The sequence below is a fragment of the Symphalangus syndactylus genome, chromosome 2 (assembly GCF_028878055.3).
Source record: "Symphalangus syndactylus isolate Jambi chromosome 2, NHGRI_mSymSyn1-v2.1_pri, whole genome shotgun sequence".
Lineage (NCBI taxonomy): Eukaryota > Metazoa > Chordata > Mammalia > Primates > Hylobatidae > Symphalangus > Symphalangus syndactylus.
Genome location: NC_072424.2, coordinates 112,301,540 through 112,328,385, shown reverse-complemented (window position 1 = coordinate 112,328,385; position 26,846 = coordinate 112,301,540). Strand labels below are relative to the sequence as shown.

The following is a 26,846-nucleotide window of genomic DNA, read 5'->3' as shown; positions in this document are numbered from 1 at the left end:
GGTTTTTCCTGGAATAACATCGTTATTTAGCTAAAAAGCTATAGCTCCATAGACTTGTGTGCTCTGAACACAGCTGCATAATTAGTAATCATCATTAATCATTTCTACTTCTGTACTTTTATCACCAACAAAATTATAGCAACCTATATTTTTAGTAAATTTTAATTGCAAGTTTAATTTGATATTTATTTATCACTATAAGAAGCAGTTTGCTGAACTGATTACGCAAATTTAAAATGATGTTTCTGAAGATAGAAATAAAACTTCCCACCAGGAATAAACAGGCTTTCAAAAGAAGAATATCTGCCTCTTGGCAAAAAAAAAAGAAAGAAAAAGGCTTTTAGGTTTTTTCCACCTTTAATGTGAAAATGAGTATTCAGATGGGATGGCTTTAGACTACCTATTAGAAAATGCATATCAAGTAAGAGATGTATAATTTATAGAGTTGATTGCTTTGAGCAGTGAAGCTTAAAAAGGAGTTTTTGCAACTCAGTTTGTTCTCAAGAGGCAAACGTATGCTCATTATTCAGAATTGGAAACTGCCTGTGAAATACACAACAAAAAGGAAAAGAAACTTAGAGAAATGTTTGAGAAGTAAAATGTTTTACCACTCTTGGAAAAATTTTCTTGCTTCTTTTCTGTAAGAAGGAATGAGATAGTTGTTAACACTCTTGAAAACTATCTTAAAGAGTGAGGCTTGAACAGTTGAGGTTTTCTCATGGGACCATGCACTGATGTTTTGTGGTGCTGTATCAGGATCTCCAAGCTTTCTTAGGCGGACAGTTGAATGGAAGTGTCAACAGAAGCTGAGAAATGTTCTCTCAGCCAGGCTTAAGACATGAAAAGAAAACGGCTTTCTTCATTTACAAAATTGAGCCACGAATAGACTCAAGAACAAAAGCCTAACAAGGAAGATGAGTAACATAGAATTATCACTGTCACTTACATTATGTCCAGAATAACTGGATTACAAAAGGCAAGTCATGTTGTCAACAGCCCAAGATATGTGAGGAAACTCTCTGATGAAGGCCTATGCCCAAATGTCCTGAAATGGAAATCTGAGACCTGTTAGTACAAAAGTGCCCTGAATGTTCTTAACTGGCAGGGTGAAGGCAAGGGTACGGGGCGGTCTCTAAAGCAGCTAGAACCCTTCAATCACATGCAAGGAACTGGTAATCTGAAAAAACAAACCACCAAGAAAGAGTACAGATAAATGTCATAGCAAATCAAATGGAACGTATAAGCCAAGCTCTATACTCCTATTAGAACGGGACGTTCCAAGGAGAGATACCTTGACTTTTAAATAGTCTGCAGACACAAGCAATGCATTCTTTACAGGTATCTTATTTCCTGTTTTTGTTTTGTTTTGTTTTTGACTTTTTGTATTTATTTCAATGTTTTTGAAAGAGATACATTTTTTCCAATTTAAAAAGAAAGAGACATGGCCATCAAGAGTAGGTTAACATATAGCAGAATACCATATAAATGAATTAGCTGCTAGCTACAAGCAGCAACTTGGATGAATCTTAAAAACGTAACACTGGGGCTGGGCGCGGTGGCTCACGCCTGTAATCCTAGCACTTTGGGAGGCCGAGGCTGGCGGATCACCAAGTCAGGAGATTGAGACCCTCCTGGCTAACACGGTGAAACCCCGTCTCTACTAAAAATACAAAAACAAAATTAGCTGGGCGTGGTGGTGGGCGCCTGTAGTCCCAGCTACTAGGGAGGCTGAGGCAGGAGAATCACTTGAACCCAGGAGGCAGAGCTTGTAGTGAGCCGAGATCACGCCACTGCACTCCAGCCTGGGCAACAGAGGGAGACTGTCTCAAAAAACGAACAAACATAACATCGGACAAAAACACATCACAGAACAATATGTATAATATAGTACCATCTATACAAAGGTCAAAGCAGGTAAAATTAAACAATATATTATCAGGAATCCATAAATAGGTAGTAAAGCGATAAAGAAAATCAAGGAACAAGTACCATAAATTTCAGGATTGCTCTTAGTGGTGGGAAGAAGGAGATGTGATCAAGGAGGGCACAAAGGTGTCAAATACTGGCAGTGTTTGGTTACTTAATGCCGCTGGTAGGAGCCTGAGTATTCATTTTATTATCTTTACACCAATTATAAATGCTGTCATCTACTTCTTTAAATGTATGATTTATATAAGTTTCTTTCCTCAAAAAGAGAGGAGTCAAGTTTTAAAATTTTATTTCACTTATTGAGATCCAAGTATCCCTATCTTCTGAGGGTGGCCTTTATCCAGAGACACCTATGAAGAAACCCAACATGCAGAGTTTCCAGATCCATAGACAATGCTGCCAAAGCGTAAAAAATAAATAAAATAAGATAAAAATGAGAAAAAAATTATTTTTTTAAAGTTGGTATCCATATATGTGAACTCACACTCAAGGCCTTTTACCACCTGAACCCAATCTTTCTTTCTAGGCAGATGATATCCCAGAACTTCCCAGTGGGACCTTTTTCCTCGTTAAATGTTATTCCCTGGCCAAGCCTTACATTTCCCATGTTTGTGCTGTGATTATCTCATTCCATTTACCTGCATTTCCCGCCCTCTTGCTGATTGGCCATTTTAGTTTGACCTTTTCTGGGAAGCCACCTCCATAACCTTTGTCTGAATTGCTCTGGCTCTCTTTCTTGAGCTCTCAACAACTGCCAATTTAATTCTCCTAGCAGTTAACCTTGTGTGCCCTGTAACAACTGCATTTTCACCAACCAAACCCCTTTCCCTTCTGGGCAGAGAGCTTGACTCTATTTTCTGTCTTCCCATGCAGGTAGATGTGATTGAGTTCTATCTACCAGAAGTATATGCCTCCTGGAAGCCTGGTTCTAACACCTCCCACAAAATCCTTCAGGCGCTTTTTTCTGCTCCAAGGTTTGCTTATGGGGGACCCAGTGAAGTGCTTCGGAGCCCTAGAGATTTGCTGAGTCATATGAGGGGTCAGCAAACTTTTCCTGTAAAGGGTCAGATAATAAAGACTTTAAGCTTTGTAGACTGTATAAAGTCTCTGTTTCTTCTCCCCCTCCTCCTCCTCTTTCACCTTCAGCTTGTTCCCTTTAAAAATGTACAAAACCTTTCTTCTTTTCCAAAATCTGTCTACATGTGACCTGTGAGCTGTAGTGTGCTGAGTCCTGCATTATTAGGAAAGATCTTGAGTTTCAGAATGACGATGTAAAGCAGAGACCCTCCTCCCCGCACCCATTCTCTGCAGCTGACACTTGGATTACTTTTCTTTTACTCTTTGTCTTTCTCTGAACTATAGATGTATGGTAGGCTTTCTGAGGTCATATAATAAACAGGTAGCCAACCATTTGGCAAATTTGAACCAAGCAGATTTCTGATATAAAGAATGTAGGACCCATTCACTCCCAATTAGTCTCTTCGCTGAAAGGTGGCTTACACCAGATATATCTTATTTACTAATTTGTTTAGTCCATGTCTAGGGAACCATTGTGATCAAGCCAATATGCCCAGGCCAGAGCAGCCTACTTTAGAATCAAAGCTTTAGGCTAGGCATGGTGGCTCACACCTGTAATTCCAGCATTTTGGGGGGCCAAGGTGGACAGATCACTTGAGGTCAGGAGTTCGAGACCAGCCTGGCCAACATGGTGAAACCCCATCTCCATTAAAAATACAAAAATTAGCCGGGCATGGTGGCGGGCCCCTGTAATCCCAGCTACAGCTACTTGGGAGGCTGAGGCAGGAGAATCACTTGAACCCAGGAGGAGGAGGTTGTAGTGAGCTGAGATCGCATCACTACACTCTAGCCTTGACAACAGAGCGAGACTCCACCTCAAAAAAAAAAAAAAAAAGAATCAAAGCTTTAAAATCCAGCAGAAGTAAAATTTCCAAGTGGGAGGGAAGAGGATCAAGAGGAGAATCTGCAAGAGTAAAACAGGAAGATGTGTGCTGAATGGCACAAAATGAATCTGCAAAGCATCTGGGAACTGCAGGTATGTCTGACTCATAATATTAATGCTTTGCTTAGGACCCCTAATCTCCCTCCTTCTCTTCGATTTTCTGAAATAACCCACATCTGTGAAGTGTTTTCCTTTGCTTATATTTTCAGACTCTACTGATGCCTGGAACTCACTGGAGTCAGCATGTCCAGGCAGCCATTGTAGCAAGTCAGAGTGGTGTGATGAAACTCTTCAGGAGAAAACATTCCACCACAGCCTGGTTCACTCAGATACCTTGCCAGGGTACTGTGGTTCTCATGTGAAGAAATTACCCTTTACCTCTTTCAAGGTGTTTCCCCCTAAAACAGCAGATTCATTTGGACACTGAGTAACTTGCTATTTTTTTTTCTTAGGCCAACATTTGTTTTGTTCCTTGAAGCTGCAGGTTCAAACTCAAGTGTGGTTTTTCTTTCTATAACACACTCAATCTTCAGTGACTTACTCACATGCCAAGCTTGAGAGACACAAAAGGAATACAGGTGCTAAGCGAAAAGCCAACAGACTCTTGCTCTTGTTCTTGTAACATACTTCCAGAACCAAAGGAATGGGGTCTCCTTTTAATTGTGATGTAAAAAGTAGAAGAAAAGAGAGTTAGCTTTTCTGCTGTTGATTTAGAAAAAGGGTCTCTGAAATTACATTCATATATATATATATATATATATATATATATATATATATATACTTTCACTGGAGTAAGCCATGTAGTAAATTTTCATTCTCAGCAATCACAGTGTACTCCAAGTGACTTATTTATATGTGAGTTTTGACTCCACCTGCCTTTGTTAATTATTTGGTAAGCTAATATTAATAAGGTATTCATAGCTCATTTGCTAACTCTTCCAGGAAATGAACATCTCACTCGGGCCTCTGATATTGTAACTGTGGGCCTTTAAGAAACAACAGAAAACCCAACTGAATAAAAACTGACCTCCTTTGTGGCTGCCCTGATGGAAGGGGCTCAAGAGCAACAGCCTTCATGGTGCCCACCCTCTGGGCCAGAACAACGGATGCCCCACGTCTGAGTCTACTGCCTCCAAGAACCACAGGTGAGGGTTCTGGGGGTAGGGAGAGTGGGAGGAATTTCACCATCCCACAGATGAATGAACACTGGTCTAGTGTGTTTAGGGGAGTATACCTTGACCCAAAGGGATTTCGTGGAATACACTTTATGTATTCCAGAAATGAACATCTCCTAACACCTTTTTGCTAATGCAATTACTTGAAATATAACTCAATAGAAAGACACGACCCTCCTGGAAGTGTCTTGAAATGCTGATTGTACAGGAAGGTTTCTGCTTATTTGCTTAATTTTTAAGGATCTGTAGCTTGATTTTTCCCCCAAAAAATGGATGAAAGGATGAGCAGTGTTAAATTTTGAATATCTTAGGAAGTCGTGGCCCTTGTTAAATTTTGAGAGAATTCATAGAAAGTTACTGTGAAACAACCATATTCTTAGAAAGCTTCTCATTTAAGACTCAATTGGGTCAGAGCTTAGGTTATTCTGAGAGCTGAATACATTTGTTCTCTCTCTGAATCACAGATTCTGACATGTTATTTTAGAAGTTCTTGGTCTTTTTCTAAAAATTGACAGGCATATGGAAAAGTTAATAATTCAGTAAGTAAAATATGCTTATATCTGCAAACAAGAGATAAAAAAGGTGCCCTATTTTTACTGTTAATCTAAGAGTTTTGAAAATGCAAACCCAAACTTGACATAGAAAAAGTACAAGATCTTGGCCCTTAAATTTTCTCTGCTGTTTTTCATTGTCATGTAATGTTTTAATTTTCCTTGAGATGAAACCACTTAGATACCAGCTTTAGATCACTATGTCCTATACTATAGGATATATAGAATTTTAAAAGGTAAGAACGTTCTTGGGAAAATGTGGCTTCTATGAAATATAGTCACAAACATAAATAATGGCTATTTCTACATTCTTTCTCTGAATTTTTTATTCATATTACATTAATTATATTCTTATAATTATTTCAGTATTCCTTTTTTTTTTTTTTTTTTTTTTTTTTTTTTTTTTTTTTTGAGATGGAGTCTCACTCTGTCACACAGGCTGGAGTGCAGTGGCACAATCTCTGCTCACTGCAACCTCCGCCTCCCACTGCAACCTCCGCCTCCCGGTTTCAAGCAATTCTCCTGCCTCAGACTGCTGAGTAGCTGGGATTACAGGCCCCCGCCACCACACCCGGCTAATTTTTGTATTTTTAGTAGAGGCGGGGTTTCACCATGTTGGCCAGGGTGGTCTCAAACTCCTGACCTCAGGTCATCTGCCCACCTCAGCCTCCCAAATTGTTGGGATTACAGGCATGAGCCACCACACCTGGCCCCATTTATTTCTTTAAATTTATCTGACTTAAGACAAATTTGGGGATGATTTTCTTGTAAATGAAACTAACGTCTTTCATGAATGAGTAGTTGCAAACCAGATCTGATATCGTTTAAGGAGATATGAGGAGGACTTAGCTGGTCACTAATAGTTTCTCTATTTATTGTCTACACTTCCTTTCAATGATATTTCAGTTTACATTTGGAAAATAGCTTCCAAACTATAAAAATTGCCTTATAGTCCATAAAACAATATGCCACCTTCAAGCTAAAGATGAATACTTTTTTTTTTAAGAGCATGAAAAGTTCTATTCCTTGGGTTGCTGTTCCATCTGTCCATAACTTTACAGAACGTTACCTACCAGGAGCTCAAACTTAAGCAGATCATATGTGAGGTCATACATAAATTCGTGGAAAAAAAGGAAGCCCTTCTTACTGACAGATTTTGCTGTGAGCAGTGGGATAGGGGCAGTTCTTTTCCTCCTGGGGCCTTAGTTTCTTTAACCTTGAATCTTCTTTTTCCTATTTCTGCATGACTGCCTTCATCTTTTCTTGGGATCTCAGCTTAAAGATCACCCTAGAGTGATTTTTTCAGAGCAGGTGCCCTATTATATAATTGGCTTTGTAGCACCCGATCTAAGTTTAAGGTGCCCTATAATCATCTACATAGCACTTATCATGAACTGATACTCTTGGTTTTTGTTTGTTTCATGTCAACCTCCTTGCAGTTGCAGAGCATGAAGTCTGTCTTATTTGTTCTGTAATCTGGCACCTAGAGTGGTGCTTGGCAGGTCTTATGAGTTGAATTGTGCCTCCCAAAAAGATATGTTGATGTTCTGATCCACCATACATCAGCATGTGACATTATTTGGAATAGGGTTGTTGTAAATGTAATTGTTGGGATCACAAGGAATAAGGTGTATCCTTAATCCCAAAAGACAGCTGCCCTTAGAAGAGAAAATAACACACAGAGAGGACACTATCTGAAGACACAGACACACAGAGAAGATGGCCATGTAAACAAGAGGCAGAGACGGAAGTTTTGTGCTGGAAATCAAGGAATGCCCAGGGCTACTAGAGGTGGATGAGACAAGCAAGGCTCCTATCCCACAGGCTTGGGAGGGAGCATGGCCCCGCCAACATGCAATTCCCTTTTCAAATGCTGAGGGCTGACACGCTACTCCCTCAACCAGGGGCCAAATATTTGCCTTAAAAATGAAACTAAAGTAAAAACAAGATTTTTGTAATGAAAACCGGCTGTATAGCAAATGGGATGAAATGTATCATTCTATTGCAGTTCTCTAGTTGGGCTTGAAATAATATTGTAATAAACTCATCAAAAGTACTTGTAGGAGGAAAATTTTTTTGCCATGATTTTGTGCTCCTGGCCACTGTAAATTTGCAAGTTTAAGCAAGGATCATTCAATAATTTTAAAATACTTTCCTCCCCCAGCCTTTTTTGCAGCAGTAGGAGCATACCTCTGAGGCACTGTGAAGAATCTGATAGTTGAACTGAAGCCAAGTCCAGTCTTCACGGAAAAATTTACACAACACTTCCAGGTGGGCAGATTCAAAGACAGGATGAATCATGGTCCAGTGCAGTGGTTCCTGGCTGTAATCCTAGCACTTTGGGAGGCCGAGGCAGGGGGACTGCTTAAGACCAGGAATTCAAGACAAATCGGGGCAACATAGTGAGACCCTGTCTCTACAAAAAATTTTAAAAAATTAGCCAGGCGTGGTGGTCCGTTCCTGTGGTCCCAGCTACTCAAGAGGCTGAGGCAGGAGGGTCACTTGAGCCCAGGAGTTTGAGGTTACAGCAAGCTATGATCGCGCATCACTGCACACTAGCCTGGGTGAGAGAGTGAGACCCTGTGACCCCCTTCCTCCCTGAAAAAAAAAAAATAGGATGAATCAGCGTCAAAATTATGAAGAAAAATATTCTAGGTTCTTAATTCCCAAGGTCTACATGACCAAAATGGTAAGAGCTCAGAGGGTACAAATTCAAAATGTATTAATTGCTAGAATTGATCTTTAGTGACTGCATTTGAAAAATCTGAAATCACTTGAAAAACAATTGTATATGTGCATATATGTATGTGCGTGCATATGTGTGTGTGTGACCTGAAAAATTTCATTATCAGGTCCTTTATATGGCTACTGTAGCAAGTCCTTCAGTTTATACCAAATGTCTCCTCATAAATCAGTAAACTCTTCATTTGCTCCTTGATAATGTAAGAGCAATTTCTTTAGAAATCATATGCTATCCTATAACTGCAGCTTTCTCTTTGTCTCATCTGTACACAATACATAGAATTAAGCACAAAGAAGCAAATGGATGTACCAAAAACAAAGAGCAAACTTTGCAGGGAGTTACGTGCAGGGTCTGAGAGCATTTCCTGTCTCATAGATAGGAAGCATTTGCATACGGCTTGTCATCTGCGCTGTCGGGCCCAGTGTCTCCTAACTTCCTGAAATAAAACCAAACTAAGCAAAACAATAAAAGTGACAATTTCTCTGTGTTTTGGAATTCCAAACTCCTATTACTGGAACATTAAATCTTTCAACCCTACTGGCTAATGTGCCTTCCAAAATTAACAGTGTTTTTGTAATGGTTTGTTTTTAAAATATAATGCTGCAATATACATTCCATATATTATAACAACTTATTATTATGATTACTTTGAGATGGAGTTTCACCCTTGTTGCCCAGGCTGGAGTGCAATGATGTGATCTTGCAATGATGTGATCTCAGCTCACTTCAACCTCCACCTCCCAGGTTCAAGCAATTCTCCTGCCTCAGCCTCCTGAGTGGCTGAGATCACAGGTGCCTGCCACAATACCTGGCTAATTTTCTATATTTTTATTAGAGACAGGGTTTCACCATGTTGGCCAGGCTTGCCTTGAACTCTTGACCTCAGGTGATCCACCCACCTTGACCTCCCAAAGTGCTGGGATTACAGGCGTGAGCCACCACGCCCAGCCTATAACACTTATTTTAAACATTGTTCCCAAATTCTGCTAATCTTTATGTCAAGAGAAAAATACTGGCTTATTAAAATTTACTTTTCCTTTTACTCTTCTAAATGGCTTGAACAAAACTCATTCTCCCTTGAATGTTAATTGGGTTTCAGGTGTGGGCAGATGATAGAGAAATACATAATATTAAAACAATCCTTAGTTTTGTCTGTAAATTTATCTTTCTTGCCCTTCAAGTGTACTTGATGGTCCAGTGGTTTCCAACTCTGATACAAAATTTTCATTTGCCTTTATAAGAAATCATCTCGTATAAAGAAGGGGTCATATTTTATCAGCATCATCACCAACAAACACATCACCATCACCACTTTTTAATTTGTAGAAAATCTGGTCTTATCTGCCAAGTTGGCAAGATATCAAAAGAGCATGTTTTAAGGTGGTTCAGTTCTGGATGAGTTTGGGAAGTTCATGGTCGGGTCTGGGGAGAACTTCTATGTCATAAACCTCCATATCACACAGGTTAACAGAGTAATAGAACTGTGTAGGTACAGAGACCTGATGAAACCTACTGACACCTCTGCTTTTCAAACCAAGAGAGTGCCCCTTCTTGGGTGCCCTTGGGAATGTGCAGCCATGAATTAGGTGTGCCTGGAGTAAAGGAACAAACAAGACTGCGAGATGGGATGAGGTGAGTGTGAGTGAGTGCATGGAGAGAGGTTTAGGTAGGACATAATATCTATGTTTTAAATATCAAAACAAACTCAGATGATGGAAATGAGTGTAAATTTTTCATAAAATTTTAGGGAAAAACTAACTTATTTTCTGTTTAGAGCAAGCATTCAGACCTGTAAAGAGTACAAATTCATTCAGCCCAGAAGAAACGCTTAAGGAGAGTGATCTGATCCCATGCTTTCATTATGCTGCAAGGAAATAGAAGTGATTTACCAGCCCACTAGAATCCTGGCTTTCTGACTGCCAGGCCTCAGCTCCAATTCATAGCTCTTTAAGAAAAGAGGAAATGCTGAATTAACTTCTATTAAATTTCATCCATGGGCCAGACAGGATGACAACTGCCAGGCATTGTCATCATCACAAGCAGTAGTTACAAGCTCAGGCTCCCAGGCACACTTCTTCAGTGGGAAATTTGTTTTAACTCTTACCTGTGTGACTTTAGACAGGTCATTTTTAAGTCAACTGATTCCTAGTTTCTTCACTATAAAATGAGGATCATAAATGAAACTTCTTTACTGACAAGAATTAGATGAGACAATCTTTGCAAAATACTTAATGGTGCTTCGTGTGTAAATGTTAGTTCAATGGAGATTCAATAGAAAAAAAGAGAAAAAAAATCCTTTGTCTGTGGGAGGGGTGAGGAAGAGGCAGTGGGGGTCGATTTTATCGCTGTTTTACAGATGAGAAAAATTGGGATTGAGTAAAATTCACTAATTTGCCAGCAAGTTGCAAAACCAGAATGTCAAGCTGTGTGTGTTTGAACCCCCACTTCAGATTGTGTCTGCTACACTGCAATGCCTTCCTGTAAGAGAGCCGAGAGCTGGAAACTATGCTGTGGCTATCCCCTTTGGGAGCTGGCTGCCCTACTCGCTGTACTCATGCTGAGTTCTGAAAGCCCTCTGGCAGCTCCCCAGCAATTCCAGCAATCTGCAAAGTTCTGAACTGGGTGCTGCCCAGGTGGCAGAAGTCAGTGAGCATGTCCAGGTGACAGTGCAAATATGATTGTAGGTTGGAGTCCAGAATGTGACCTTGACTTCTTTTAGCCATTTCCCAGTCCGTTCTCAAGGGCAGATGCTGCGTCCTCTCTTAATGCAGGGCTGACTCACTCCATGCCCAACACTGTAAGAGCTTGCTCTCTGTCTCAGCTCTGCCAATAACGTGACCTTAGGCAGCTCACTTTACTTCTTCAAGGCAGGCTTAGGATAGATCCTCAAGCCACACCCCTGGCCAACGAATCAGATTCTACAGAGTGAGACACTGAAATATTTATATTTCTTTATGGTAACCTTTTCATTGAAGTAAACCTTACATCAGGAAAAAATGTGCAAGCCCTGTAAATATACAGATTAATTTTCACAAAGTGAACACAGTCTCACATTAAATAATAAAGCAATCCAGCCCAGAAGAAACCCTCTGGGCCCCCTACTAGGCACCACTCTACCAAGATAACCACTCTATTTTGACTTTTAACATCATAGCTTACGTTTGCCAATTCTGAAATTTTAGACAAATGGAATCACACAGCATGTATTCTTTTGTATGTGGCTTCTCTCACTCAACAGTGTGCTTGTGAAATTCATCCATATTATTGCAGGTAGTTCTAGTTTGTTTTCATTGCTATATAGTAAGGGATCAATCTCCGGTTTTATAAATAAAGTTTTATTGAAATACTGCCAGGCTAATTTGTCTCAGTATTATCTACAGCTGCTTTCACACTACAATGGTAGAGTTTAGCTGCCACAGAGATTACATGGCTGGCAAAGTTAGAAATATTTACTATCTGGCCCTTTATAGAACAAAGTTTGCTGAATGCCACTGTATGGTATCCAATCATATGAGCCCACCAACATTTCTTTCTTTATTCATTGATGGACATTCAGGTTTTTCACAGTTTTGAGTTATTACAAATAGTGCTGCTGTGAACATTCTCGGAGTGTCTTTTGGTGACATTTCTGTTGGATTTATGGAATGTGTATTTTTTTAAATCTTGGACTGATGCCAATGCCAGGTTTGGGAACTCTTGCTTTACAGATGTAATCTAACCCAAAATGTTTCAATTGTCTTGCCCAAAGTCATGCAGAAAATAATTGGCAGACCTGGGATTGATAACCAAGCCCTGTTCTTGGCACAATTCTATGTTTCCACTGCTGTTCCTATAGTTATTATCTTTAGAAGAACATTGTTAGAAAGCTCTTTACTTATCCAAGGTCTTTCACAAATATGACTCTTTTCTACTGTATTTGGCTGTACATTTTCAAGGACGGAAAACACACTGCCTTATGATAATTTTAGAGAGAAGAGATTATGTAATCACTTAACCCGGTCTTCTCACATTATAAATTAGTAAATTGATGTTTCGAGATACTAATAATTCACTCAAAATAGGCATTTTGAGCCTTGACTTTTATCGTGTACTACAAAATGATTTTGAACCTGCCTTTTTTGTCTTTGCAATTTGTACTACTTCAGTCAATTAACTTATTTAACTAGTATTTATTTAACTATTTAAACATTATGAAAGTGCCTGAAGTAAAACCAATAGTGTCTCCTTCACCTTCCAACTGTATAGCCTCTTTCTCCTAGGCAACTACTCTTAACAATGTTTTTCAATCATCCATATATAAACATATGAAAATGCATTTAACTGCTACGAGTCCAAACTTTGATAAGGAAAAAATAAAATGTAATTCTTCTTTAACACAAATTAATGTCTAGTTTGAGGCTCCATGTCATCAGTTAAGTGAAGACCCGATCTCGGTTAATTTGGAATACCCTCCCTTTCCCTGTAGCTGTACCTCATTTCAGAGGGGTTAACGTAATGCCAAGAATTTGGTGTGTGTTGGGGCTGGGGGTTCAGCATGGGAAGCATGTAGACCTTGATAACCATAGTGATATTGAGACAGTTTTCCTCCTATCTGGGCCTTGGCCATGGTCCCCACAAATGTCGTGGCCTATGCTGTCAGATGCTGTGAGGTCTGGTGGTTTATGTGCCATGCTTGGGCCATGGCAATCTCTGCCAGGCTCACCATATGGCCTGGCCCACCACAGCCATTCTTCTGTGGCAGCTTCCCTGGCCTCCACCTGGAAATAGAGGTCCAGCTCTCTGGTTTTATTTATTTTTATTTTTTATTTTTTTGAGACAGAGTCTTTTTCTGTCACCCAGATTGTTTGTCATCCTCTATTCTTGATATTACAACACAAGTGCAGTGGCAAAATCTCAGCTCACTGAAAATTCTGCCTCCAAGGTTCAAGTGATTTTCATGCCTCAGCCTCCCAGGTAGCTGGGACTACAGGCGTGCACCACCATGCCTGGCTAGTCTGTGCATTTTTAGTAGATAAGGGGCTTCATCATGTTGGCAGGCTGGTCTCAAACTTCTGACCCCAGGTGATCCGCCTGCCTCAGCCTCCCAAAGTGCTGGGATTACAGGCGTGAGCCACTGCGTCCAGTGAACATATTTTTTCTTAACACCCCCTCACTCCTACTCACACACGCAGGTTTTGGGTTACTATAAATAACACCATAAATGTCTTCTCAAACATCTTTTCTTATGTTTATTGGCCGTTTGCATTTCCTCTGCTGCGAATTGCCTGTTCCCATTTGTCATTTTCTAATTAATGTGTAAGAGCTCTTTGTGTATTAGAAATATTAAGCCATTGTCCTATATGTGTTGTAAATATTTTCTCTTAGAAGCTCATTTGTTCTCTGCTTTATACTACACAGAAATTATACATTTTTATTGAACCGACTCTTGCCTTTATTTCCTTTATAAGCTACACAGTACTCTATACTATGAATAGTTTCTTGAAAATATATTCAGTTATTTACCTAACTAAGCTTCCTATCTTGCTATAGAAAGCTTTTCTCATTCCACAGCTATAAAATGTTTTCTAAATTTTTAAAAAATATATTCTATAGTTTTCCTTATTTCATATTTGGCTCCTTAATATTCAGGAATTTATTTTGGGCTATGTTACAAGATAGGAGTTGAAGGCTATTTTCTTGCATATACACAGTCAATTATCCAACCCCATTATTATATGTATTTTGTATTATATGCAAAATGAATATTATACACCTTTTCCCAAATGATGTCTGCTCTCAGATATAGTCAGACCTACTTCTGGATTCTATTGTTTTCCATTGATCTATCTGTTTTTCTATCAGTACCATTCTGCTTCGATTGCAGTAGCTTTATAGTAAGTTTTGATATCTGTTAAGGGAATTACACCTCCTTTTCCATTTCTGAAACAGGACTAGAAAGCTCATGAGACACCTTTCTTCTGTAGATATTTCTAACTTTCCACTAGGCCAGGGTGCTGCCTTCCTATAAGCTGATTTTCTTATGAATTAAGAAGCATTACAATTTTTTAAGTAAATGAAGCTTTCCATGTCTGAGAAGTTATACAAGCTGACATCCTTCAAATTTTGTCAAATACTATTATTAATGAGTTGGCCATAATTTTGGATTCGAATTAGCATTTTCTTCAACTTTAGTCATTGTCTGAACAATAGGAAAATCAGCAAATTAAGGGAGAAAGCACAGTAAATTTTATGATTAATGAAGATCGCTATTTTGCTTGAATAGAAATAATTTGGTTTAACAATAATTTAATGCAATGTCATCTTACTGCTCAAGTAGCTGGTCTGCTAATGCTGTGTTTTTCTTTGGTGGGGGTCCCCTCTCCTCATCTTTATTTCTAATTTGCATCTAGCTTTAATTTTTAAGCGTTATAAAGGTTTAGACAGCATCGTATTTTTTTTTTTTTTTGTTACAAGCTTCATTATGGATGTGAAGAGAGCTGAAGTTTATTATTTGTTTAATGCCAAGATACTAACTAACTTTCCACGAAACTCCATGGACAATTTGGTTCTTATGCTTTTTGACTAATTTATCTTTGTTTGTAAATGTAGCTATGTAGAAACATTTCTCTGGATAAAATATTAATCAATTAATCTAAATAGAACCATTCGGCATATAGTATATTACTCAATTTATAATCTGGAATTAGCACCACAATGATTCATGCACTGTAATATCCACTACTGCACTCCCTCCTACACACTGAAAAGCTTTATATTTTGGGAAGAATTTTGCCTTAATAACCACCACAGTGGGATTTTGCCCTCATTTCCTGTGTATTTATTCTGGGTGGTGTTAGCAAGACGATGAGGATCTATTTTGGTGGGGTTCTTTTCCTTGAGGAGGAAGTAAGAGCACTGCGCCTGTCTCCAGCTCCATAACTGCTAGACAGATCAGACAGGGGCTCTGCCAGCCAGGCTCCAGGAAGGCTTCTCCCTTCTGATGGAATAACCAAACAATTGTTACTATTTACAATGGCCCAAATGGAGAAGTATTCTTAGAACAATAAGAAAAGGGAAAGTCAGCCACCGGCAGGAAAGAAGGCCTTCAAGCAATATCAGACTCAGAGAATGTGACTGTCCTTTCAATGTAAACAGTTTGCACAGCACTTCTCTAAATAACAATACAAGGAGTGCGGGCCATGTGCAGGGCCCCTACATACACTATTATCTCCAATTCCATAACAGCCTTAGCAGATGTGTATTAACCCAATTGGACATCTGAAGACACCAAGGCCCAGAGAGATCGTAATAACCTATAGAGGTTTCCATGACTGGTGGATGTGACAGTCAAGCCCCAGTTTGTATAATACACAGCCATAATCTTATCTACCACTTTTAAAAATTAAACATGGATGAAATGTTTACAGTTCTTTGTGAGTGAATCTATAATTTTGTTTAAAAAAAGCACAAGGCAGTGCTGAGGGCTCCTTTAACAGTTTGAAATACATTCTTTTTCTTCTTAGTTTCTCTGAATATTACAGAGGCAATGGGAACTTGAAGGAAATTTGCTGACTGCCGTGTGTGACAGCATACCAGCTTCCTTTATCACATACAAAAGGATTCCCCTGGATCTCGCTCATTCTGCAAACAATGCACAGGGCGAACTCTTATTCCGCTTACAGTAACTTTAAATCTTGAAGGCAAGGGTGTAAATTAAGGATCTAAGCCAGGTGTGGTGGAGCGCACCTGTGGTCCCCACTACTCAGAAAGCTGAGGTGGGAGGATCACCTGAGCTGGGGAGGTCTAAGCTGCAGTGAGCTGTGATTGCACCACTGCACTCCAGCCTGGGTGACAGAGCAAGACCCTGTTAAAAAAAAAAAAAAAAAAAAAAGAAGAAGAAGTAGAAGGAGAAGGCGATTAAACATCTACATTAACATGACCATCATACTAAGTTTTAGTACAGCTTGGGTTATCCACTGCATGAGCATGAGTGTGACGTGCGATGTATGCATCTGAAAAATCATTCTCTGTCACTAAATATTTGGTCTCTTTTCCATTAGCATTTAACTTTTCATTGATGGTTTCTATTAAATGCTAGATCAATGAAGCAATTCTTCACCTTAATTGCATGTCATTTAAAATAGGCGAGAGAAGAAAATAATGACTCTACAAGTGAGATGTCCATTGGATTGGTTTTGGATATGTAATCATGTATGAGAACAAGTCAATAATTATTGACTTAGGGACTATAATGGACCATGAAAAGTTACTAGTTTTCTAGTTGTTTCTAGGTGTGATGATGCAAATAATTTTTTAGTTTTCTATTAACTTTTTCTTAGGTTTTCCAGGGCCCAGCCTGAGCCTACTCTATACTTAGGTAGAGTATAGAGTACTATACAAAGGTGCACTAAGTGCTTATTATTTGAAGCTCTCCTTCTCACTGCCCAGCATGCCAATCTCATTTCAAGGTTTCCTGTTGTCAGGTTCTCCTGCATTGGCCTGCCACCAGCCACAGGAATATCCACTATGCACACAAGAGAGGACCTCATGCTCCCACGAGCTTCTGTTGATAACACTTTCATAGATGGGGTCACAATTCACTAGTTTCCATCACAGAACGCAGGATTCTGGGCAAATCAGTCAGAAGACAAGTATGCTATAAAGTTAGGATGACAAGAGTGGGGGTCTGGCATCTGGAACTCTGTTTAGGGCACCCGACTTGAGGAAGATGAATTAGAATGGAAGATGAATGCTATGAACTACATTGTGTCATCCACTCCCGAAAAAATTCATATGCTGAATCTCTTCCCCTCAATGTGATTGTGTCTGGAGATGGAGTCTTTGGGGAGGTTAGGTTTAGATGAGATCTTGAGGGCCCTCCTGATGGATTAGTGGTTATAGGAAGAGACACCAGAGAGCCTGCTTCCTCTCTCTTGCGGTCATGTGAGGACACAGCAAGAAAGTGGCTGTCTGAAAGCCAGGAAGAGAGCCCTCACTGGGGAACTGAATCAGATGGCACCTTGACCTTGGACTTCCCAGCTTCCAAAACTGGGAGAAATAAATTTCTGTTGTTTAAGCCACCCAGTCTATGGTGTTTTGTTAATGGCAGCCTAAGCTGACTAATATAACGAATGATAAGAAGGGAAGCATTAAAAGAGAAACTCTTCTCCAAAAGGGAGGTAAAGGGTTTCCTCATCCCTTTGCCTAAGGTCACCTGAAGTTTACACTTTGTTAAAATGATCAATCTATAGGACACCAGGCCTTAAGATGGCTGTCATGCCTGCAGTCTTTTCCAGAGAGAAACACTGTATTCACAGCCCCTGCTGAGGAAGATCTCTAGAAAGTCCTTTTTTTTTTTTTTTCTTTTTTTGAGGCAAGGTCTCACTCTGTCACCCAGGCTGCTGCACAATGTCGTGATCATGGCTCACTGCCTCCCAGGCTCAAACCATCCTCCCAATTCGGCCTCCCAAGTAACTGGGACCACGGGCGTGTACCACCATGCCCTGCTAATTTTTGTGTGTTTTTTTTTAGTAGAGACGGGGTTTCGCCATGTTGCCCACGTTCGTCACAAACTTGTGAGCTCAAAGCAATCTGCCTGCATCCGCCTCCTAATCTAGGAAGTTCTTTAAGTGTAGGTGGACATGTTTTGCTCCACATCAGTCTGCCACCCACAGACAGCTGGACTAAGGTTCATACCTAACCCAAAGGCAGCTAAACTAGTCAGACCAACAGCCTGTGAGGTGGTCTGACGCCAAAAGCTCTGCCCTTTATGAATCATGGTGATTAAGTTGACCAACCCAATCTTCTCTCTTGAGACTTTGAAGTTACCTAGTAAAAATGAACTATATGGTAGCAGAAGAATATAGACACACAGAGAGATGCGAAGGCAGACAGAATACTCAAGAAGTTGGCAAGGGAACAACCAGTCATTAGAACTGTGTGGAATCCTGAATCACTTTTCAGAACATAAATTGAGTTCTAGTCTCCATGGGAAGCTATGGTTTTGTGATTCCTTGTTGTGAGCCTTTTTCTGGACTCTGGTTTAGATTGTAAGCTTTAGAAGAGGAAATCTAGTAAAAAATTCTTTCTTACTTTATTTCCACAGGTGTTATTCCACAAGACATAACACTCTGGCTTCATCTCTTGCGGTAGCGTGAGTAAGTCTCTTTCCAGCAAACAAAAAGGCCACATAAACGATGATCTAAAATAGCTTATCTGTATGTTTTTTTCTATATAAGATGTTAGGTTACATAAAAGTTTAGGAAGTGGGACTTAATAGGTTGTCTTGGAACTTTTCTAGCTTAAGCTCCAATAATAAGAAAAGTAGAAAATAAGTATTCCTACATTTTTAAGGAGATATGCTAGACAAATCTATGTAAGAAATTACATAGATTTCAATTCAATTAATATCTGTTACATGAATGAATTAATGAAATACCTGAAAAGAAAAAAATTTCAAGTGTTTGCAGAAATATCTGAGAAGGAGTTTCAAGAGTTTGTAGTATTTCAATTTTTTTTTTTTTAGTTTTTATTTTCTCTGCTTCCTAATTTTTAATTTTTATTTCCCCTTAGTAAAAAGTGGCCATTCTCAAAATGTGGTCTGCAGACCCTTAAAAGTCCCCAGGATCCTTTCAGAGGATCTGAGAGGTGAAAAGTATTTTCATATAGTATACGTTCCTTTTTCCATTGTTTGACATTTTCACTGAGGTTGGTAAAAAAGGCAATGATGGGTGCTTTGCCCTGACTCAAAACAGTGGCACCTTACTAATCATTGAACCACCTATTCATATTTGAAAAAAAAAAAAAAAAAAAAGCTAGCTTCATTGAAGAATGTCCTAGATGAAGCAATAAAAATTTTATTACATCTCGATCTTTAAAATAATGTTCTTGTGGTATAATGAGGAGTACTGTATTGGTCCATTCTCTCATTACTATAAAGAAATACCTGAGACTGGGAAATTTTTAAAGAAAAGAAGTTTAGTAAGTTTAATTGGCTCATGGTTCTGCAGGCTGTACAGGAAGCATGATGCTGGCATCTGCTCTGCTTGGGAGGCCTCAGGAAATTTACAATCATGGCAGAAGGCAAGGGAAATGTGGGGCAGGCACGTTGCATGGCCACAGCAGGAGCAAGAGAGCAAGGGGGGAGGTGCTACGTACTTTTAAATGAACAGACCTCACAAGAACTCACTATTGTGAGGACAGTACCAAGGGGATGGTGCTAAACCATTCATGAGAAACCTCCTCCATGATCCAATCACCTCCCACCAGGCTCCACCTCTAACACTGGGGATTACATTTCAATATGAGATTTGGGCAGGGACACACATCCAAACTATGTCAAGTACACAGAAAGCACCTCTGCTGCCTACTGAGGTATGGTGGTTGTCTCAAGGAAAAGTACTTATGCAACAGAGTGGTGGGCTGAATCCGCCACTTTTTTCATGAAATACTATTTTTATTTGAAAGAACTGACAGAAAACTGTAGTTCTTCAAACATTGGTATTGACAGACTTTTTTTAAAAATGAACAAAGTGGGTCTGTCATTTCAAAAAAAGATTTGGCAGTATTTGTTGGGAATAATGAAATCTGAGCTTTCAAGTGAAAATTAGAATTTGGAAAACTTGTAGCTGCCATAACAAACTTGACAGCTTTGAAAACTTCAACACTTTTTTGTTGTTGTTCTGGTGAGATCTGTGATGATATTAACAGATGTGATTTTTGATATTGCATAGTGACATAGATCAACATTTACAATATCTGCATATCTCATGGAACCAAATTCTCCAGAGGACTAATACTTAATATTACAAAAGTCATGAGCCAAATGTCTGTCTCAAGCACCAAATAGATCAATGAATTTTTTTAGACCAGTGAATTTTGATCTAACAGAGTATGAAATTTTTATTGATATAGTTTCAGATATCATGTTATAACAAACCTGTAAGAAGCTATCACTTGCTGAGTTTTAGTATAGTATCAAAGAAGGACATCCATAATTAATTATTTGAAAATGCTGTTAAAATACTGTTTTCTTTTCCAACTACACATTTGTATGAAACAAGATTTTCTCCGTATACTTAAACCAAAGCAAAATAATACAACAAATTGAGCACAGAAAGAGAAATTAAAATCTAGCTATCTTCTTTTAAGCCAGGTATAAAAGAGATCTGCAAAAATGTAAAATAAAAGCATATTTCTATTTTTGCTTTGGAAAATATAATTACTTTTCAGAAAATGTGTTATGGTGACATGTAATGAGTTTTATTATTATTTTAAATGCATTAAAGTATTTTCAAACTTTTCAGTTTTAATTTATATTATGGTAAATAGTAATAGACCTAATCCATGTAAGTGAAACCTCTTTGAGTTTCTCAACAATTCTTTTTTTTTTTTTTTTTTTTTTTTTTGAGATGGAGTATCGCTCTTGTTGCCCAGGCTGGAGTGCAATGGCGCAAGCTCCACTCACTGCAACCTCTGCCTCCCGGATTCAAGTGATTCTCCTGCCTCAGCCTCCCAAGTAGCTGGGACTACAGGCACGTGCCACCACACCTGGCTAATTTTTTGTGTGTTTTTAGTAGAGACAGGGTTTTGCCATGTTGGCCAGGCTGGTCTCGAATGCCTGACCTCAGGTGATCCAGCCACCTTGGCCTCCCAAAGCGCTGGGATTACAGGCGTGAGCCACCACACCCGGACAACAATTCTTGAAAGTGTAAAGGTGGCCTGAGACCAAAACATATGAGTTACTGCTTTTATCCCTTTAACCTACCTTAAAAAAGGTAGGTAAACAAAGAAAGATTATATGCATATTAACACACAAGAGAAAAAAAATACAGACACCAAAGGGAATTCTTGTTATAGAATTGAGAAGCAAAGTTCCAAATAACATGTATGAAAAATATTTTACTAGCATACTGATTTCATTTTAGCTAGGAATCCAGCATAGCATATGAATGCAGTGTCAGCTATTAGATTATATTTAAACTAAGACAGTAATTGCGTAATTGATAAGAAACATGCAAAACAACTCATCTAATTTGAATCAAATGAGAGACTATTCGTATTTTGAAAATGTATTTATTATTTAATGCCACCAGGTTTAGTTATAAAAAGACTTGAAACTAAACAAAGATCTTATTTGCATGCTCATATTCCTGTACAATATTCAGATAACAAAAGCAAAGCTAAATTTTTAGAAGTTGTACAAGAAAGTGCTCACAATTTATTCAATACATTTGATAGTATAAGAAAGACTATATTTTGGTGAAGGTGGTAACAAGTTTCAGTCAAATTCTGCCCATTATAATTAATTTCAACATGATTGTTTCAATTATTCTGCTTCTGGAATTTGTTCTGTCAATACCTGAAATAGACTGTTAGTTTTGACTTAAAATATTTCCAGTCAAGATTTTTGTATAATTCATTTTAGTCAATATCTGATCTATAGCTTTTGGGGGATTTTTTTGGTGCAACATTGACTAATGTTTTTCGCCAAGTAAGAAATAGGTATTTTTTTTACAGAATACAGATTCTCTCAGACCTGTTGTGCTGACCTGCTGTTTTTATAATTATAATTCTTATACAAGTAGAAAGTTAAATTTACAAACTACCTACCTAAACCAAATTCAGTAAAATTAAAGTTAACTAGCATAGTTGAATATGATCACGTAGCTTTGCAGAAATTAAGTCACTGCTAGTAGCAAGCACCAGGCTCCCACGACTACAGCACAGCTCCTTTGGGTGAGTACGTGGATACCACTACTGAACTGTCTGATGATTGTACCCACCCACGACTTTTTGTTTTAAACAAATTGCAGCAAAATCTTCCTGTCTACACGATACTGTGATATTGTTCTTCACCGATGTACCTATTAGTATTACTATGGCATTTTTATGTTTCCCTCCTCACCCTCAAGGTGATAGTATTAGGAGTTGGGACCTTAGGGAGGTAATTAGGCTCTGCTCTCATGAATGGGGTTAGTGCCCTTATAAAAGAGCCCCCAGAGAGACCCCTTGATTCTTCCATCACTTGAGAACATCAAATCTGCCTCAATTTTGGACTTTCCAGCCCCCAGAACTGTGGGAAATAAAATTCTGTTCTTTATAAGCACCCAGTTTATGGCATTTTGTTATAGTGGCCCACACAGACTAGACAAATATCCAAAGCTCTAGAATTCCGTGAGTACTGAAAATGCCTGTGATCAGGCCTATTTTGACAGCAATAGTTGTCTAGATCATCTAGATAATCCCAAACTTGATCATATCAATTATTTTTATTGTCTTTAGAAATGAAAACACAAAACAAGAATTTTGTAGAGAACTTGAGTGACTTTAAGTGTTGTCTTCAGAGTCCAGTTTAAGAAACAATGGTTCTGATTAGGAAGACTCAAAGCTGCAGGAAAGATCCTGCCTTCAGGGGAGGGTCTCATAGGTGGTTTTATTCCTGAAGTTGAATATTTGCAAGCTTTTCAAAGCTTTCAGAGCTATCATAATCAAAGGGCCACAAGACGGAGAAGCCATTTTTTGAAAAAAGATCCTTTATATTAGGAAAATAAAATTTTATGCATTAATCTCCGCTTCCTGAGAAAGGGCTGTACATGTCTTTCCATTAAAAATAGCAAGTTTTCATGTCAAGAACACTTTTATTTGCAAACCTCATAGTAAATTAGCAGAGCAAATTCTGGCAACATCTGCCTCATTCTTAAAATCTAAAGTAGGAATTAGCAAGCTATACCACCTGTGAGTCAAATCAGCCCACTGCCTGCTTTTTTATACATGTGAGCTAAGAATATTTTCAACATTTTTAAAGTATTGTTTAAAAAGAAAACAGAAAACCATATGAAACAGAGGACTTATGTGGTTTGCAAATTATAAAATAGTTACTATCTGGCTCTTTATAGAAAAAGTTTGCTGACCTCTGCTCTAAAGAATTGCTTCTTTTTAGAAAGCAATATTAGTTTTATCTTGAGAAAAAGGGAGATAATATTCACATTCTATCTGTCCTCTTTCTTCTTCACCCTGTTTTATTCTTTGTTTACCTTTTCTAGCTATGAAAGTAAAGGCTTTTATCATGCTACTAGATTTGTTGTCTAAGTTCTATTATTCAGTCCTTTATTTTAAAAACAGGTGAGAAGGCAATTTATATTAATCCTCTTTTAAAAAAAGAAGACACTATTATGAAATAGTCTGATTTTTGACTTGTTTTTCTGTGGGTAATTTTTTTAAAAAAGAAAATGTGACCTATTTACCTTAAATGCCTACAAAGTAAAGCTATTTCTTAATGTCTTTGATTTGCATTCTTATTTATTTATGTATTTATTTATTTTACTTTATTGTTTGGAGACAGGGTCTCACTCTGTCTCTCAGGCTTGAGTGCAGAGGCACAACCAGGGCTCACTGCAGGCTCTGCCTCCCAGGCTCATGTGATCCTCCCACCTCAGCCTCCTTGAGTAGCTGGGACCATGAGCACGTGCCACCATACCTGGCTAATTTTTTATTTTTTGTAGAGACAGAGTCTCCCTCTCAGGCTGGTCTTGAACTCCCAAGCTCAGGTGATCCTCCTGCTTCAGCCTCCCAAAGTGCTGGGATTACAGATGTGGGCCGCCGCACCCAGCCCTTTTCTTTAGTAATAATAAAGTAGGTCACTAACGTGGGAATAACTTGAAAAATGTGGGAATAACTTGAAGAATGTTTAACCTGAGTTCAGAGCATCCCAGATGGAATATATAATTGTTAAACTCAAAACATTAACCTCATTTTCTAAATCTCTTTTCCCAGGAATTAAAGCATGAATAATATTTGTTTGGTAAGATCTAAATGGCTTAGTAATCTCTAAGCCTGCAGAGAAATTCACTTTCAGAATTGCAAAATGGTTTATAAGGTTCATTAATAGTCAATTTTAAGTATGATTAAGTGCTTAGACTATTGTTAAGTACCCAAGAATTACTTGTTGTTGATTAACTATTATGATCTCCTTTACCTGACTCAGAGAATGCATTTAAGTAGCCAAAGAAATGTGATAATTACTCATTAACGAAACAAAATGTGGTGGGTATCTGGATTCCTTTTAATCCTCAGTGGTTTATTTAAGAAAGAACATTGGAAACTAATTCCACAGGGAAAATGCTGTTGCTGAAGAAGGCGTTGGGACACAGATTGCTGACAACAGGATCTGGTTTTGAGAACTGAATTTGAAAGACCAAAATGAGTTATGTTTTCTTCCCTGAAGGCAGATGGGTACTTGTTAAGAACTTCCTTCAGTAAGAAAGTTAGGATCCCTGCCACGTTCTCCACCTCCTCACAGTTTCCTCCCTTCTGGAGCTCTCCACGGGAAGCAGGCACAAGTCACCAGAAGAGGAAGGCTCTTGGTGGGACACTCTTGGTGGTCCGAGGACTCCATCAAGGTCCTAGAGGGTGAGCCCATCTTAACCAGAGATGGCAGAACTTGACCCAAGAAGGCCTTGTGGTCATCGGGGCTGTACGCAGCACACCCCTGGCACATTCTGTGCCTCTCTTCTTTTGACTCTAATTGTTGCCAGCAAACAGCGACATCAGGACTTTGGGGAAGATTGTGTCCTCCAGGCCTTTGTTAAAACTTTGTAAAGATGTAGATGGCATTGCCTTCCTGGGCACCAGCAGAATCCTACTCATACCCTACTAATTCTTGTTTGCAAACGCAAGGTGTGATCAGTCAGGTCCCCCATGGCATGGTGCTGCAGGCTGCCCTTACCAGAGTCAGGGGCCACCACCAGCTTTGTTGCTATCCTGGATTTTTAGATACTGCCCTGACCTCCCACTCTGAGCTCCATTCTTTCCCTGATTCCTTAGGCTGCTTGGACTTGAGCCTGACTTGTCCAGTTCCTAGCCTTTTATTCTTCCAAGGGTGCACCAGGGCAGCTGGGATCTCTGGATCTTAAAGCACCTCCTCTTCTACATCCCCCCAACACCCCACATGCAGGACCACACCTCCACCTTTGCCCCTGCTGGACTTTGACTTCTGGGTACACCCGGAGCAGCCAGACAGCTTGCAGTCTGAGCTTTGGCCTGCATTGTAGAATTCAACGTTGTCGCCTCTTCAGGCTTAATGTTTCTACATTTGCTGCTTTAATTTCCCCTCCAGCTCTGAGCTCTAGCTCTGCCTTGGCTTGCCTATTACCTTGGCCACACAGCCAAGCTGGCAGGTTCCCAAAGCCAGTCTATTCATGCCCATTCCTCAAGTTTGCTGTAGCTATTTGTGTGCTCCAGCTTCCAAGAAGTCTCCAGACATAGGACAAAGGCTGAAACGAAAGAGTAATAGGAAGTAAGTTATCTTAGCAGGTTCCCCTGTGAATGCTGGTGAGGGGTTGCTGAAAGGAACTTCTCAGATCAACACTGACAAGGATTCTCAAGTGAAGGCTTGGTGATAGAGTGAGATAGATATTTAATTTAGATCTAGAGATATAGAGGACAAGCCTAAATTAAAACATCAACTCTTTTACTAGCTCCTTTCATAGATGAGAAAATGGGGGACCAAAAATATTAACTGCCTTGGCCACTATCGCTCTGATTAAAATAGAGCAACGTTGGAACCAGCGTCTTGCCTGCTGGATGGGTACAGTGTTGTCTACCCTTATTCGTTCAACAAGTATTCACTGAGCGTCTACTCCAGGCCATGCCACTACAATTTAACAGTTCTTGGCTGTATAATAAATAGGTGCTAGAAAACATATGAAGTAAATATAATAAAAGGTAGCCGTTGTAAGGGACATTAATCTGGTTAAAAATAAATAAATATATTTAGAATTTTAAAATAATTCAATGTTACTTATGCTGGTGTGATGCTAGAAGTATATGTAATAAGTTTTTATGGAAATTCATAAATAAGAGCTACCAAATTGTGCTGTGATTCTCAGGAAGGTTTCTTATGTTGGATGGTAGAGAAATCAAACTGTAAGGCAAGATAAAATTTAGATACGTTGAAAAGAGAGGGAAGCGTTTTTCAGTAGGAGAAATGGAAGTTTTGTGTTGAGGATTTAAAAGAGAAGATCGTGTAGTTAATGTGGGAACAAATTGTAGAAAGCTTTGAGAAAAAGCCAACCAAAAATGTTCATGGGGGGTCGGGTGTGGTGGCTGACACCAATAATCCCAGTACTTTGGGAGGCCCAGGCAGGCGGGTGACTTGAGGTCAGGAGTTTGAGACCAGCCTGGCCAACATGGTGAAACCCTGTCTCTACTAAAAATACAAAATTAGCCAGGCGTGGTGGTGCATGCGTGTAATCCCAGCTACTCAGGAGGCTGAGGCGGGAGAATTGCTTGAACCTAGGAGGCGGAGGTTGCAGTGAGCCAAGATCCTGCCACGGAACTCCAGCCTGGGTAACAGAGCAAAACCTTGTCTTAAAAACAAAACAAAACAAAAAAAGCAAAAGTGTTCACATGGCACTGGAGGGCCACTGAAGTATTAGTAGGGGAGTGCCATGAGGAAGCTAGGCTTTAGGAAGACTGCTCCAGCAGTGCTAGATTGGGGTGAGGGTGGG

General features: G+C 39.2%; 1 long non-coding RNA gene across 1 annotated transcript; it reads left to right on the top strand.

The window, feature by feature from the left end:
• Window positions 1-4,883: 4,883 nt before the first annotated feature.
• LOC134735625 (uncharacterized) lies at window positions 4,884-18,521 on the top strand. Its single transcript, XR_010118908.1, has 3 exons — window positions 4,884-5,034; window positions 7,780-7,886; window positions 18,443-18,521. It is a non-coding gene; the product is annotated as an uncharacterized lncRNA (long non-coding RNA).
• The last annotated feature ends 8,325 nt before the right edge of the window (window positions 18,522-26,846 follow it).